The 15,000-nt window shown below is 35.1% G+C and overlaps 1 protein-coding gene and 1 long non-coding RNA gene across 10 annotated transcripts in view; one reads left to right on the top strand and one right to left on the bottom strand.

Moving 5' to 3' along the window:
* The window catches only part of LOC136845294 (uncharacterized), a 676,812-nt gene that overhangs the window by 418,355 nt on the left and 243,457 nt on the right, over nucleotides 1-15,000 (top strand). For both annotated transcript variants that reach the window (XR_010855135.1, XR_010855136.1), the window contains exon 6: nucleotides 1,709-1,738. This is a non-coding gene — a long non-coding RNA (uncharacterized lncRNA). The remainder of the gene's footprint in view (nucleotides 1-1,708; nucleotides 1,739-15,000) is intronic.
* The window catches only part of LOC136845293 (toxin Tbo-IT2-like), a 335,465-nt gene that overhangs the window by 209,545 nt on the left and 110,920 nt on the right, over nucleotides 1-15,000 (bottom strand). The gene's annotated exons all lie outside the window — the stretch shown is intronic.

Raw genomic sequence — 15,000 nt, 5'->3', positions numbered from 1 at the left:
TCCATTAAAATATAATGATGTAGAACAACCTAAAAGCAACAAAACAACACCCACCGAAACAACAACTATCATATTCCTAGATCCAAGAAATATTTTAGATAATATTCCCCTTAATCTGTTGTTTGCACAATTTTGACTGCAGCCGTGCATTGTTAGAGCCGCCGCTTTTACTGTGGCATAAATTTGAAGAGGACGGCATATCTTGAATTATGGTCCATTATCACAATATAAAGCGGAACTTTTAATAAACGAATCTCATGGAGAAATGAGGGAAAGTGAGAGAAAGTTATTACCACACTTTTATTGTACTGTTATTTATTTATTAATTTGTTAATTTTTTTCTCTTTTCTAATAACTGATCTCTTCTTTCTGTATTTCGTATTACCTTCTGTTCCTTTTTTCTAATGAACACCATAATGTTCTTTTGAAGCTTCAGTTTCAAGTCAGTCAGGATAGGGCTCTGAATAATAGCAATACAAATAATAATAGTAATGATGGGCTTGTTCCATATGGATAGGGTTCATCTCTGAACAATAATAATAATAATAATAATAATAATAATAATAATAATAATAATAATAATAATGTTATGCTTATTGTCTCACTTTTTGTACATTGTTTCACTGGGCATTTTGTACTTTTATTATTATTATTATTATTATTATTATTATTATTATTATTATTATTATTATTATTCAGGAGATGAACCCAATACAACAAGGAACAAGCCCATAGGGGCCATTGACTTGAAGTTCAAGCTTCCAAAGCATATTAGGGTGTTTATTTGAAAGACGTAATAGAAGGTAATGGGATATACAGAAAAAAAGAGATCATATATTAGAAAAAGAAAAGTAAATTAACAAATTAATGAATAAATGAAAGAAAATTACATGTCATTGTTGTGCTTATATGTTTTCATGTACTATGTTATTTGATGATTCTGATTGATAGAGCCTAATATCTTTGTAAATAATATCTTTGTAAATAGAGAAAGATACCTGTTTACCTCTTCCTACATGCAGTATACGTACCTACTTACTCAGAGAGAGAGAGAGAGAGAGAGAGAGAGAAATTTTCGTTACCATCTCTGACATTTTTTCTTTTTTATTTGAGAGAGAGAGAGAGAGAGAGAGAGAGAGAGAGAGAGAGAGAGAGAGAGAGAGAGAGAAAATTTCGTTACCATCTCTGAAATTTTTTCTTTTTTATTTGAGAGAGAGAGAGAGAGAGAGAGAGAGAGAGAGAGAGAGAGAGAGAGAGAGAGAGAGAGAGAGAGAGAGAGAGAGAGAGTTTCTGCTTATAAATGACCTTCGGGTGATTGATAGTCGCTTCCAAAGTGGCAATAACACCAAAGAATGTCTGGGTACTTTGCATATATTTACTGGTGGTGGTATAGAATTTATATATATAAATTATATATATAAAATATATATATATGTATATATATGTAATAATATCTATACATATATATATATATATATGTACATATATATATATATATATATATATATATATATATATATATATATATATATATATATATATATTTATGTATATATATGTACATTAAATTGCTCTACTCTCTTTTGTTTAGAATTTATTGTAGTCAAACCTAAAGTTAATTACTGGAATACTGTCAGCGAAAGTGAATGTATAACTGTACGTAACTTCTAATACAGCAATGCAGTAATGTATTTTTCTTCTTTTTTAGGTGTGCGTAGAATCACTCCCACCTATGGAGGTAAGTCACTGTTGCTCTCTTACGGTTTCTTGTTAGTACAGTAACTTAATTATATAAAAAACTTATAATTATCCATGTTCACATTTATGTTATAAAATGAATAGTAGGATATCAATTTATACCACGCGTTCCTTCTGTCTTTGCTGTTTTTCATTTATTGGTAATTTTTCTCTCTCTCTCTCTCTCTCTCTCTCTCTCTCTCTCTCTCTCTAGTTCCTCGTTGGACAGGTCGGTAGAGTTCTCGACTAGTACTCTGCTAGGCCTGAGTTCGAGCCTCCGGCCGACCAATGAAGAATTAGAGGACTTTATTTCTGGTGATAGAAATTCATTTCTCGGTATAATGTGGTTCGGATTCCACAATAAGCTGTAGGTCCCGTTGCTAGGTAACCAGCTGGTTCTTAGCCATGTGAAATAAGTCTAATCCTTCGGGCCAGCCCTCTCTAGGAGAGCCGTTAATCAGCTCAGTGGTCTGGTTAAACTAAGGTATACTTAACTTTTCTCTCTCTCTCTCTCTCTCTCTCTCTCTCTCTCTCTCTCTCTCTCTCTCTCTCTCTCTCTCTCTAGCATTAGTTTATGTGAGTTTCCTTCCTGAGGTGCGAATTTTCATCACTAAATCATCACTCGTATCATCACTCTTATGTTATGAGGATAAGAACAAAAGTCTGTTTCATTTTTGTGTGCGATTTTCCAGCATTATTGGAAGGGGTAATCTAATAACAGTAGAGGAAGGCGGGAGCGGGGAGGGGATATACTGTATGGGGAACAGATGCCTCCTTTGTCACAAAAGGAAGACAAAAATAGTGGGAAAGTTCTCACATATTTCCAGAAGTTTTGTCATCGGAAATGTCATCGGTATGGAAAGTCTTGGATGCGAGGAGGTGGGTGTTTTGGAGAGAGAGAGAGAGAAAGAGAGAGAGAGAGAGAGAGAGAGAGAGAGAGAGAGAGAGAGAGAGAGAGAGAGAGAGAGGTTAAAGAAGTTATAAGAAAAAATTAGTTGGCACAAGTGTGCCTCCCCTCTTCTCTCTCTCTCTCTCTATATATATATATATATATATATATATATATATATATATATATATATATATATATATATATATATATATATATATATATTTATATATATATATATATATATATATATATATATATATATATATATATATATATATATATATATATATACATACATATATATATATATATATATATATATATATATATATATATATATATATATATATATATATATAATATATATATATATATATATATATATATATATATATATATATGATTAGAATAAATAGCTTGCAAAATCATTCAGAGAGTTTGGTGGAATTTTCGACCAAGCTCTTTCCTTCACATCCCAAAAGAACTATAACAGATGCAGATGTAAAACACCTCACTTTGTTGAGGCCATTCGGAACTGATATTGACAGCGCGGAAATTGGATTCTGCTGAGCCTCTGCTACCCTTTTTTTTATGTTTTTTTTTTTTTAGGTTTTCAAATCTTTTTCTCTGTTATCGGCAAGGTATCATCTCTTGCTTTACGCATCACCTGAATAACTGTACCTCCGTTCATATTCTCTTTCTTCCATCTTACATTCCTTAACCCTCTCCTAACACTTGTTTCGTAGTGCAACTGCAAGGTTTCCTCCTGTTAAACCTTTCAAACTTCTTTACTCTCAGTTTAATTTTCAGCGCTGAATGACCTCATAGGTCCCAGCGCTTGGCCTTTGGCTTAAATACTATATACATGTATTGTTGAAATGTCATGAAGTTGCAAGCACTTATTACTTTCAAGAAATAATGTTAAACATTTTATTCTATGTTAACTAATTTAGCAATATTATCTCTCTGTCATCCCCTGTTTTTTGTGATGACAATCATCGTATGTTCGAGATTGGAAGGTTAAAAGATAAACAAATAAGTTTGAATTTTTGTAATGCTTTTTGATTTTAAAATGTTTAATTTATAAGTAACGGTAATTCTGATTTAAGAATATGGTGCTTTGGAAATCACATTTAGTAAACTAAATTACATTTCTTTCCCTGAAAATATTTTTCAGGCTCATAATGATTGTACCAAACTGCTCCAAATTACAGTCTTTTTTTCCTCGCGCAGTTTTTCGTTGCATCTTTTATTTATTCTGTGCGAACACGCCGTCGGTTGCATGCTGCGGGTGGCTTTGTTGAACGAGCACAAACGATTTACAAGTTAAATTCATTTATACTTTGTGTCACTGGTATCCAAATTAACAGGATTCAACGATGAATATTCCTTCAGCAAACTATAACATCTGTTTCAGCTCCTGTTGTTCCCTAAAAATATTTATTTCCCTTTTAGAAAAATGTTTGTTGCCTTTTTCTAAAAAAAATGTATTTCCTTTTTTTAAAAAAAAAATGCTTATTTCGTTTTTCGAAAAAGTTGTATTTCATTTTTATAAAAATGTTTATTTCCATTTTCAAAAAAATGCTTATTTCGTTTTTCGAAAAAGTTTTTTATTTAATTTTTATAAAAAATTTTATTTCCCTTGTAAAAAAAAAATAGCTTATTTCGCATTTCGAAAAAGTTTTCTTTCATTTTTATATATATATAAAAAAATTTATTTCCTTTTCAAAAAAATGCTTATTTCGTTTTTCGAAAAAGTTTTATTTCCTTTTTCTAAAAATGATTATTTCCTTTTTAGAAAAATTTTTATTTCCTTTGTCTAAAAATGCTTATTTCCTCATTCTAAAAACGTGTATTTCCATTGTCACCATCAGCACTTACAAGTCTGTGTGGTTGAACTGTATATTAAGTGGACTTTTCAGTATAATGTTTTCTTGTGCCTTTGTGGTATTTTCTCGGCATTAAAGTGATACTTAATTAATATTTCAGTGCAGAATAACTTTTAGAATCACTTTATGTATTTTTTTAATTATATGCTTACTTGCCTGTAAGTAGAAAAAAAAGTTAAGCATATCTTAGTTTAACCAGACCACTGAGCTGATTAACAGCTCTCCTAGGGCTGGCCCGAAGGATTAGATTTATTTTACGTGGCTAAGAACCAACTGGTTACCTAGTAACGGGACCTACAGCTTATTGTGGAATCCGAACCACGTTATGACAAGAAATGACTTTCTATCACCAGAAATAAATTCCTCTAATTCTTCATTGGCCGGTCGGAGAATCGAACGCTGGGCCAACAGCGTGCTACCCGAGAGCTGTACCCACCCATCCAATGAAGAACCGCCTATAAATAGAGGGATAATGTTTTGGGTATAATTTTTCAATTACTGTTGTAAACGCGTGTACACTGAGATATTGAATACTTTACGGTATTAAGCAAAATCAACTTCGACATTTATAACGTTTTATTTATTTATCACTATTCACGACAAACATTCTTCAAAGAAACTGGTCAAACAGTCACAATATAGAATCGTAACTGCTAGTTGCAGTCAGCAGCTTAGGTCTTCAAAGAGTTTAAATAAGAGAGAGAGAGAGAGAGAGAGAGAGAGAGAGAGAGAGAGAGAGAGAGAGAGAGAGAGAGAGACTACTCCCAGATTTCATCCACTAATATTCAACATCAGAACCATACAAGAATAATGAATTTGAAATTAAAAAATACCCGTTTATTACATGAATTCTGGGCATAGATTCCAAAATACCCATATCATATTCTGAGTCCGACAATTGAGTATTAATTAAGCTTCGATTAAAACTAAATGAGGGCATGCAGTTTATTAGGAGAAAGCAGCCACTCGTATGCAGGGCCGGTTATTTTATAAATTTTTTTCCGTCGAGCACAGGAATTCTCATAAACATTCATTTGGAGACTGGGCAATGCTTCATGAAGGGTAATCAACTTACTTGGATAATACGCGTTTTTTTTTTTCTTTATTATACGAATGAACGCAGGATAACCTACAGTGATTGTAATAATTATTCTCCGTTATATGAAGGTAATCTGATGTTATTTGTGAGATAATGTTTATTATTTCGCAGTTTTGTCCGAGATATAGGTTTCATATTTCTCTAGCCTATCTAAGAAAAGAATAATTTCTCTCTCTCTCTCTCTCTCTCTCTCTCTCTCTCATTTAATCTTGTATGGGCTTATTTTCTTCTGGTATATATGTATATTATACGCACACACATACATATGTATATATATATATATATACACATGTTTACAAAGTTCCTCATTGGGAGGGTGGGTACCGTTCTCAGCTAGCACTGTGCTGGCCCAGAGTTCGAATCTCCGACAGGCCAATGAAGAATAAGAGGAATTTATTTCTGGTAGTAGAAATTCATTTCTTGCTATAATGTGGTTCGGATTCCACAATAAGCTGTAGGTCCCGTTGCTAGATAACCAATTGGTTCTTAGCCACATAAAATAAATCTAATCCTTCGGGCCAGCCCTCCCTAGGAGAGCTGTTAGTCAGCTCAGTGGTCTGGTTAAAATAAGGTATACTTAACTTGTGTAAAGTTAAAACTGATAAAAACTTTTTATGGTGAAAGTGAAGCATATGTTAGAGTTTGTAGGAGGGAGAGTGACTGGTTTGGTGTAGAAATGGATGCCCTAGTAGTGGACCCTTACCGTCAAAATTGACGGCAGTACGAGAGGGTCGGGACGGCAAGTCCCTTCTTTAAAGGGGAAGTGTGGTGGTCTTTCTAGGCTGAACGCCACTGATTTTTTTAGTAGTGTTTCTTGTTTTCACGACTCATATTTTTTTGGTAATGTTTCACGTTTTCTTCTGGCATGGGCAGCATAAGATCAGGTTGACCATTCCCGTCCCTTTAGCATTAATAATCAATTGTTTATACAGTGTCGGAGACCTAACGGTACTCTATTCCATAGTCTGACCACCTCTCTCTCTCTCTCTCTCTCTCTCTCTCTCTCTCTCTCTCTCTCTCTCTCTCTCTCTCTCAGTCAAAAGCCAATCAGGCACCATCTGTTGCAGACACAATTACAGTATCGGCCTTATTTACAAAGGAATGCGCGGAAGGTGAAAAATATTTGGGGAAACAAATTAATGTTTGTGTTTTGTGTTTACTTCCTTCTTCAATTTCCTGTGCGGTTTTGTTCATGTTTTGGTCATAAACTTGAAAAACGTTTCTGGTATGTGATACTTATCGAAACGTTGTCTGCTCATTCTGGTTTTCTTATGATTACTATTTGAATGAAATGAGAGTTTGCTTTTTAATAGGTTGGAAAAAATTTTGTGGGCTTCAACTTGACATTAAAGGAAATGGGAAATTTTTTTTAAATGATCTTTTTGTTGAGTGTTTATTTACATCTGCCATTATAGAGGCATGTTTATCTTCCGCTTTGATATCAACAATTTCCCAGGAGACCAAATAATTATTCCGGAATATGTGAGAATTGCTGAGATAGAAATTGCTATTTTCTTGTAAAGTGTTCGAATATATATATATATATATATATATATATATATATATATATATATATATATATATATATATATATATATATATATATATATATATATATATGTGTGTGTGTGTGTGTGTGTGTGTGTGTGTGTGTGTGTGTGTGTGTGTAGATAGATAGATATAAATCTATTGTAAAAAATCAGTGACTATGTTATTACTTTCATACTGTTGTTTCATATAAACGGTATTTTTGGTTTTCTGTAAAAGAAAACTGAGATGGCTATTTGTCTATCCGTCCGCACTTTTTCCTCTACGCCCTCAGATTTTAAAAACTACTGAGGGTAGAAGGCTGCAAATTGGTAAGTTGATCATCCACCCTCCAATCATCAGACATACCAAATTGTAGCCCTCTATCCTCAGTAGTTTTGATTTACTTAAGGTTAAAGTTAACCATATCGTGTGTCTGGCAACGATACAAGACAGGCCACCACCGGGCCGTGGTTAACGTTTCATGGGCCGCAGCTCATACAGCATTGTACCGAGACCACCAAAAGATAGATCTATTTTCGGTTGCCTTGATTATACGCTATGCAGAAAACTCGATTGCGTCGAAGAATCTCCCGCGCATTTTTACTTGTTTTTATTGTAAGTAGACAAAATTCATGAGTACATAAATATGATGGTGGAAAGAAGAATTATCTATTAAATTCCCATGAAATGACACCTCTACCCTACCATGTATTAGGCAGTTTCTGTCTTACTGTCTTTAGACATTAATAGAGAAATTCCACATGACAGAAAGTGACTATCTTTAGACATTGATACAGAAATTTAACAAGCAGAAAATAACTTTCTTTAGACGTTGATACAGAAATTTAGCAAGCAGAAAGTGACGGTCTTTAGCCTTTGAAACAGAAATTGAACAAACAGAAAGCGACTTTTTTAGACATTGATACATAAATTTAACAGACAGAAAGTGACTGTCTTTAGACTGATAAAGAAATTTAACAAGCAGAAAGTTAATTTCTTTGGACAATGACAGAGAAATTTAACAAGCAGAAAGTGAATTTCTTTGGACATTGACAGAGAAATTTAACAAGCAGAAAGTGACTTTCTTTACATATTGATACAGAAATTTAACAAACAGAAAGTGACTGCTTTTAAACATTGATACAGAAATTTTACAGACTGAGGGTGGCTGCCTTTAGACACAGATACAGAAATTTAACAAGTAGAAAGTAACTGTGTTTAGACATTGATACAGAAATTTAACAGACAGAAACTGACAGTCTTTAGATATTAATACAGAAATCCCACGAACACAAAATACTCGAATTCCTATACGTCCTGTTTACCTGCTTGACTTCCGAACATCCATTTGCATTACCCTGCATTTTTATCCACGCCGCTTCGGCGGCTCGGAATTTTCGGTGCAAATATCGATGCTCAGTCTTGCGGAAACTTCCGGGGAAGGGGAGAGGGCCGAAGGTTCCGGCTAAAGGTAGGGGGGGCGGGGGGAGCCGGGTTTATGATCTCTGATGTACGATACGTCTTTGTCAACTCAGCGGAAAAACTAGGTGATTTGCAGCCTCACCGACCGGTGGCATAGATCCAAATTCTCATGCATGTGTTCGTTATACACGCTTGTTTCTTTGTGCATTTATGTGTGCATGTGTTAGATGGAAAGGCATGCAAACGGTATGCGTGTGCACAAACATATACAAACGCATAAAAACGCATATAAATGGTCTACTTTAGCATAAACGCCCACAAATGCATATAAACGGTATTTGCTTGCAGAAAAAATACAGACGGCACCTATGAACACATACCAACGGCTTCGCGTGCACAAACGCATACAAACGGTATCCGTATGCACAACAAGCACATACAAACGGTGTACTTTTGCACAGATACATACAAACAGTATATGTATGAACATACAGCCGAGGAGGTGCCATATATATACTGTATATATATGTGTGTGTGTATATATATACATATATATATATATATATATATATATATATATATATATATATATATATATATATATATATATATATATATATATATATATATATACATACATATATGTACATATATATACACATATAAATACACACACACACACTCACACACACACACGCGCATGCCCCCCATGAACATAGTCATGCTCTTCGTCAGCAATTTAGAGAACGCCAGAAAGGAAGACTGGAAACAATTCGGTTTCTTCTTGAGAGAGAAAATGTGAGGAGGGTCCTCAATGGATTCTCCTCAGAGAGGATGAAAGCTCAGCGTCTTTAAATATGAGAGAGAGAGAGAGAGAGAGAGAGAGAGAGAGAGAGAGAGAGAGAGAGAGAGAGAGAGAGAGAGATGGGGGTCGAGGCAAATGTTTCCTAGTCGTTTAAGGATTTCTTGTTGCTTGTAGTCTTATAGTTTTGATGTAATGATCAAACTTTATACATTTTGTTTGTTGAAATGAAGACCACAAAACTCTCTCTCTCTCTCTCTCTCTCTCTCTCTCTCTCTCTCTCTCTCTCTCTCTCTCTCTCTCTCTCTATATATATATATATATATATATATATATATATATATATATATATATATATATATATATATTATATACAGAGAGAGGGAGAATGAATTATTCATGCTCAGACTTTATATAAAACTTATAATAGCCTTCAGTGTATATCCCCGTAACATAATCTGTATACTCGCTTAAAGATATTGTATTCCTTTTCTTAATATTTTGATAAATATAATAAACATTTATGGATTTATGTTTTCATTACTGAGCGAAATTCCTGTAACAGATGTCCTGTAAATACTGTACAGGAATATTTCCAGTACACTGTAGTAGATATGACCTTGAAAAAGATGAAGTAAATATTTACTCACGTCAGTGTATTCTCGCAATGTCATGCAACTCTTAATATTGACTCATTCAGTGTGTGTCGTAATAGTGGTAATGGAGGATATTCAACATACCTGTAAAGAGAGAGAAAAAAATAGATTAATAAGCGAATTGTCTTCATTTGAACAAGGTTACGAACAAGTGTACCGTCTCTCTCTCTCTCTCTCTCTCTCTCTCTCTCTCTCTCTCTCTCTCTCTCTCTGTCGATTATTAGCATACGAGTTTCCAAAACTTGAACATTCAAACGCTCTCTCTCTCTCTCTCTCTCTCTCTCTCTCTCTCTCTCTCTGTCAAGTATTAGTTTATACGAGTTTCCAAAGCTTGAACATTACAACGTTCTCTCTCTCTCTCTCTCTCTCTCTCTCTCAAGTATTAGTTTATATGACTTCCCAAAGCTTTGAGTATAACAAGGCTCTCTCTCTCTCTCTCTCTCTCTCTCTCTCTCTCTCTCTCTCTCTCTCTCTCTCTCTCTCTCTCTCTCTCTCTCCAGGAGACGTAGACTAATTTATGTATCCGGTGCGCCTTGTTCCTCATAACATGAAGACCTTGAGATTAGATTTCTTTTTATTTTTTCAAAGATGATGATGTTATGATGCTGTTGATTTGAAGAGGGCGCTTTGTCAAAGGTTCCTCAAAGGTCAAGGTAATCGGGCTGTTACAAAAATCAGGTTATGGAAGTCAGGAAAGCCTGAAAATACTTAAAAGAATATTGAAGAGTCAGAATTGGGGGTCCTGTCTAATGCGATTAGTACTCAATCAGTTGTCAGGGTACAAATACTCTCTTTCTAAGGAGACAGAGTTATAGTCTTTGGAATGGGATTCATTCCCATTCCAAGGGAACTAGATTGACGTAGAGATATCATTTCGGATTATACTTTTTCCCATAATAGGGATGTTTATCAAATTTAGTATTTCTGTACATCATCCCAGGAAATTCAAAATCAATTTTAGAAAAATTTAATGACTAAGTTTGTCGTAATAAATTTGCAGCTTAGAAAATTGCTTATTTTAAAAGACCAAATAAAACAGATTATTTTTTATAGATATTAACTTTCTTTCAACTCCAAAGGATTACGTCCCATATTTCACTGCAAATGAAATTTGTTTCTTGAAATCTCCAAAGGAAACTCTGAAAAATGACGCAGATTACAATTTTCTAAAAGTATTTTTGAGTAAAATGGGATTACAGATTGACTACTGTGAAGTAAAGCTTTCACCTCTACGCACATTTATAAGAGAGAGTCCTTTTATTGCCTTTTAGTCCGTCCTTAAAAGGAATCAGGAAATAAAATGCCACTCTCTGTATACAGCCATTCTCGCCGGGAATTCCTACTCATTCCCATTCCTGGCGCCCCAGCAGCCATCTCGGTGCCAGCTGTCTTATCCTGAGATGTGTCTCTAGAACTCTTAAGGTAGTGCTCCTCGGTCTTATCCTTTCTTTATGCACTGCCATTGGCATCTCAAGGTAGTGGTGGTGCTTCTCATTCTTTTTTATCCCTCCATTACGAAGTGTCGTTGGCACAGGGGCTTTTGAGAATCCCCACGACTTTTGCCTCGTATTTTTTTCGGACGCTGACGGGAAAAGCTTCATCTCCTCTCCGAGTTCGTTCTTTGCAGCTTCGCCTACCATACAAAATTTGAAGCTTTTTCTCGCCTTTCTTATAGTGTAATCGGGCGCCATCTTTTGAGTTTTATTATAAGGAAATCTTGACGCTTTCTCATGCCTTTCTTTTAGTGCAGCCGGGCGGCAGCTTTTGAGTTTTATTATAAGGAAATCTTGACGCTATCTCTTGCCTTTCTTTTAGTGCAACCGGGCGGCAGCTTTTGAGTTTTATTGTATGAAAAAGTCGACATTTTCTCTTGCCCTTCTTCTAGTACAACCGAACGCCATCTTTCGAGTTTCATTATAATGAAACTTGACACTTTTCTTGCCTTTTTTTAGTGACACCGGGCATCATCTTTTGACTTTTATTATAAAAAAAATTTGACGCTTTCTCTCTACTGTCTTTTAGTGCAATCGAGCTCCATCTTTCTGATTTTATTACAAGAAAAACTTCACACTTTTGCCTTTTTTTTTAGTGTGACTTGACACCATCTTTTGAGTTTTATTATAAGAAAAACTTGACGCTTTCTTTTAGTGCGGCTGAGTGCCACCTTTCGAATTTCATTGCAAGAAAAACTTCACACTTTTGCCTCTTGTCAGTGACACCGGGCACCATCTTTCGAAATTTTTCATAGAAGATTCTCTTAGACCCAAACTTTTCGCTGAACTCTCTTCTCCGAAAATAATTAATTCTCGAGTATAAGTGAGAGTCTCCTTAACAAGATCATTTTCAGTCGGCGAATGCAAGAAGTTCCTTAAGCATTTTTTTAATCGATCTTAAATCCCTGTCACATCCTTAGCATGGAAGAAATTAGGGGCCAGGCTGGACCTTAATATCCTGCAGACTAGTTGTGCCTTTACTTTAGGATTTAGAAAATCCTTATTTTTTATTTCTATTTGTTAAGAAAGTTTAGATGAGAGGTCTCGCTTCCGGATGACGCCATTCGGTTTGGTAACCTACATCAGAATCTAGACGTACGTCCTTATGTTTATAATAAGATATTCTGTCCCAACCAGCGAGATTATATATATATATATATGTGTATGCAGGCGTCACAATCTGTATGGTCATTGACCCCTCGTGTTCCTGGTGTGTGGAAGTTGAGAAGTAACGAGTTAATTGTGACATATATATATATATATATATATATATATATATATATATATATATATATATATATATATATATATATATATATATATATATACATACATACATACATACATATGTGTGTGTGCGTCTTTGTGTGTATGGATAAATATATATAGAGAGAGAGAGAGATAGTCAGTGAAGTACATTAATTTTGCATTTAATAACATGCTCGCGTACTGCTGTGCTAAAATATATACAACACTCTGTATTGAGATTAAATTATGTAAATACGAAAGTTTTAATTGTATTTACATTTAAATACATTTACGCTTAAAATATATTATCGTCGTTTGAATGAACGTGCATTCATTTCCCCTTAAATAAATATTTGCATGCAAGCAAGCATTTGCAAATGCATATATGCGCATATTTACTCGAATGATTTATGCTTGCACAGCAGGACAAAAATTTTTTGCTGTTCCGCACCCAATAAACAGACTGATAATTTTCAGATTTTTACTCCAGAAGCGGTCTATTTGTTGGGGAGGGAATTGATGTTGGAGAGAATTGCCGTTGGAGAGGAATTGACGTTGGAGAGGGAATTGGCTTTGTAGAGGGAATTCACGTTGGAGAGGGCATTATCGTTGGAGAGGGAATTTTCGTTGGGAAGGGAATTGACGTTGGAGAAGGAATTTACGCTGGGGAGGGAAAGGAAGATGGAGAATGAATTGACATTGGACAGGGAATTGACGTGGGGAGGGTAATTAACGTTGGAGATGGAATTGACGGTGGAGAAGGAACTGACGTTTGAGAAGGAATTGGCGTTAGAAAAAGGAATTGGTGTTGGACCGGGAATGACATTTTAGAAGGAATTGACGTTGGAGCGGGAATTGACGTTGATGGGGCAATTGATGTTGGAGAGGGAATTGACATTGAGGAGGGATTTGACATTGGAGAGGAAATTGACTCTGTAGAGGGGATTGAAGTTGGAGAGGGAATTGGTGTTGGAGAGGAATTGAAGTTGGCAAGAGAATTGACACTGGGGAGGGAGTTGATGTTGGAGAAGGTATTGACGTTGGAGGGAGAATTAACTTTGGAGAGGGAGTTGACATTGGAGAGGGTATTGACCTTGGAGAGGGAATTGATGTTGGAGAGGCAATTGATGTTGAAGAGGGAATTGACGTTGGAGATGGAATTGGCTTCAGAGAGGGAAATGGCGTTGGAGAGGGGAATTTGCATTGAAGAGGGAATTGACGTTGGAGAGGGAATTGGCTTCAGAGAGGGAAATGGCGTTGGAGAGGGGAATTTGCATTGAAGAGGGAATTGACGCTGGAGAGGGAAGTGACTCTGTAGAGGGAATTGACGTTGGAAAAGAAGTCGATGTTTGTGAAGAAACTGCAGTAGGCCTTTTGTTGTTTATATATGCAAGTTCATTTGCTGAATTTTTTTTACCAAATAAAATGACAACATTTTATGAAGTGAATTCTTTTGTAAAAATGATAAAGATCACTTTGCTATTGTTGGGAGCGATTGAATTACTTATTAACAAGCGTACATATTGTATTTCTGTTAATTGTTTCGTAATATCTTGTTAGCGCAACTTAATTTTGGGGTAAGAAATTGGTATTACATTGTTTTATAGGGAAAGATTTATATATAATGAATAAAACAATTAATTACTCTTAAAAAAACGTTCACTTTTCTTAATGTCTTGTTAAAGTAGCCTTATTTTCGGGTAAGGAATTGGCATTACATTGTTTTATAAAAATCAGATTTATATTCAATTGAAAAAATTAATTACTGTTCAGAAATGCCTAAATTCACTCTTAAGCCATTATAACCTTGTCAGTTAAGAAGGGAGGTCTAAGAACACTTTCTTTAATCTGGAAAATACGCCCGTTTCGGACTCTGTTGTAGAAAATGAAAAAATAAAAATTTATCTCAGCAAGGCATACATTCCAGCCATCAAGATATTTTAACTTAGTTATCTTTAAAGATTGCTAGAGATCCCCCAACCCCTCCTTCTAGTCTGTTCTCTCTCTCTCTCTCTCTCTCTCTCTCTCTCTCTCTCTCTCTCTCTCTCTCTCTCTCTCTCTCCAGAGGCGACAGATAACGAACGGTTCCCATTTTCTCAGGATCTGGGCCAGATCCCCGAAAATTAAACCGGGTCCTTCACTGCCGCATTGTTTATATTGAGGAAACTTATGGCGGGGGAGTTAGTAGGAGACCTATTCGGTAAATCCCGTAAGGTAATGTAGAGAAGTCCA

Source organism: Macrobrachium rosenbergii, chromosome 13, assembly GCF_040412425.1.
Source record: "Macrobrachium rosenbergii isolate ZJJX-2024 chromosome 13, ASM4041242v1, whole genome shotgun sequence".
NCBI lineage: Eukaryota > Metazoa > Arthropoda > Malacostraca > Decapoda > Palaemonidae > Macrobrachium > Macrobrachium rosenbergii.
Note: the sequence above shows the minus strand (reverse complement) of the source record. Positions and strands in the feature narration are given on the sequence as shown.